The 2,381-nt window shown below is 41.9% G+C and overlaps 1 pseudogene; it reads left to right on the top strand.

The window, feature by feature from the left end:
* The first annotated feature begins 1,315 nt into the window (after positions 1-1,315).
* LOC129501944 (josephin-1-like) lies at positions 1,316-1,915 on the top strand (annotated as a pseudogene).
* Positions 1,916-2,381: the final 466 nt, after the last annotated feature.

Genomic DNA, 2,381 nt, shown 5'->3' on the forward strand with positions numbered 1-2,381 from the left:
ATTTGTGGTTTCCTGCCTTGTTAATGTTCCCATTCTCACTGGTGTGAGGTGGTATCTCACTGTGGTTTTGATTTGTATTTCCCTGATGGCAAGTGATGCAGAGCATCTTCTCATGTGCATGTTGGCCATGTCTATGTCTTCCTCTGTGAGATTTCTGTTCATGTCTTTTGCCCATTTCATGATTGGATTGTTTGTTTCTTTGGTGTTGAGTTTAATAAGTTCTTTATAGATCTTGGAAACTAGCCCTTTATCTGATACGTCATTTGCAAATATCTTCTCCCATTCTGTAGGTTGTCTTTGAGTTTTGTTGACTGTATCCTTTGCTGTGCAAAAGCTTCTTATCTTGAAGTCCCAATAGTGTATTTTTGCTTTTGTTTCTTTTGCCTTCGTGGATGTATCTTGCAAGAAGTTACTGTGGCCAAGTTCAAAAAGGGTGTTGCCTGTGTTCTCCTCTAGAATTTTGATGGAATCTTGTCTCACATTTAGATCTTTCATCCATTTTGAGTTTATCTTTGTGTATGGTGCAAGAGAGTGGTCTAGTTTCATTCTTCTGCATGTGGATGTCCAATTTTCCCAGCACCATTTACTGAAGAGACTGTCTTTCTTCCAGTGGATAGTCTTTCCTCCTTTATCGAATATTAGTTGACCATAGAGTTCAGGGTCCACTTCTGGGTTCTCTATTCTGTTCCATTGATCTATGTGTCTGTTTTTGTGCCAGTACCACACTGTCTTGATGACCACAGCTTTGTAGTACAACCTGAAATCTGGCATTGTGATGCCCCCAGATATGGTTTTTTTTTTAAATTCCTCTGGCTATTCGGGGTCTTTTCTGATTCCACACAAATCTTAAAATAATTTGTTCTGACTCTCTGAAGAAAGTCCATGGTATTTTGATAGGGGTTGCATTAAACGTGTAAATTGCCCTGGGTAACATTGACATTTTCACATTATTAATTCTGCCAATCCATGAGCATGGAATATTTTTCCATCTCTTTGTGTCTTCCTCAATTTCTTTCAGAAGTGTTCTATAGTTTTTAGGGTATAGATCCTTTGATTTTCTACAATTTTTTTAAAAAAATTCTGCTTGACAGTGGTGGCAAAATAATCTGAAAGTAGTCTTTCTCTTAAAAGAAAAAAGGTGGATTTTTTTTTCCCTTTTGATTCCAGCCATTTCTTCCCATGACAAAGCACAAATCATGGATGTCAGAAAATAAGGTGGATCTCAAGAATCCTGAAAAAACTGAGAAGCTTCCATTCTTCCTCTGGAAGGAAGAGTGGCGTGTTTTTAGCCCTCTCTGGAACTTTAAATGAAAACATGAGTTCTGTGCCATGGAAAGGAGACAAGGCCAAATCTGAATCTTTGGAGCTGCCCCAGGCAGCATCTCCATAAACCTACCATGAAAAACAGGGCAGGGAGCTTTGTGGCCTCAATAACATCTTCCAGGACAGCAAGGTCTTCATATCAGAAATGCTGCAAGAGATTTTCCAAGGGCTATCTCCAAGCACCATGGTGAACCTCCACAAGAAGAGCATGCTAGGAAATAGGAACTATGAAGTGAACGTCCTTTATGGCAGCACTTCAAACCATAGGCTACGCAGCAGAGTGGTGGAACAAGCCTGGGGATGTCAGTACCGTTGCTCTCACTAACATCATGGGTTTCATCATGAATCTGCCCTCCAGCCTGTGCTGGGGTCAACTGAAGTTGCCTCTCAAAAGGCAGCACTGGCTCTGTGTTTGAGAGGCAGGAGGTGCCTACTACAACCTCAACTCCAAACTGAAGATGCCTGAGTAGACTGGAGGAGAAAGCAAGCTCGGGAAATTTCTAAAACATCACTTGGGAGGAGAGAACTGTGAACTCCTGCTGGTGGTGCTAGAGAGGTGGAGGCCCATTAGAGTGGGAGTACCGATTTGTAATGTAGCTCTACCCAGCTGTCCCTCACCTCAGCCCCCCAGGCCTCGGTAATATGCTGTAGCGCATACAGTGGGTCTGCCCCTGCCCCAAACATCTCCTAGGGTTTTCCTCTCAGGTTTTACAGTGGGGGAAAAAAAGTTATAAGATAGTCAATTTTGTTTTATTTTATTATTATTATTTAAGATTTTATTCATTTATTCACAAGAGACACACAGAGAGAGGCAAACATAGGCAGAGAGAGAAGCAGTCTCCCTGGGGGGAGCCCGATGCAGGACTGATCCCAGGACCCCAGGACCATGCCCTGAGTGGAAGACAGGCACTCAACCACTGAACCACCTAGTAAAATTTTACTCATGCTGTTAAGTCCAAAAAATGTGGGAAGAAATCGTAGGAGCTTACAGATGAAGTGGTCTATATGCCAAGGAACTAGAATTGCAGAATCTGTCATTTTGTATAATAGAAACAAAA

Source organism: Nyctereutes procyonoides, unplaced genomic scaffold, assembly GCF_905146905.1.
Source record: "Nyctereutes procyonoides isolate TBG_1078 unplaced genomic scaffold, NYPRO_anot_genome, whole genome shotgun sequence".
In the NCBI taxonomy this organism is placed as follows: Eukaryota; Metazoa; Chordata; class Mammalia; order Carnivora; family Canidae; genus Nyctereutes; species Nyctereutes procyonoides.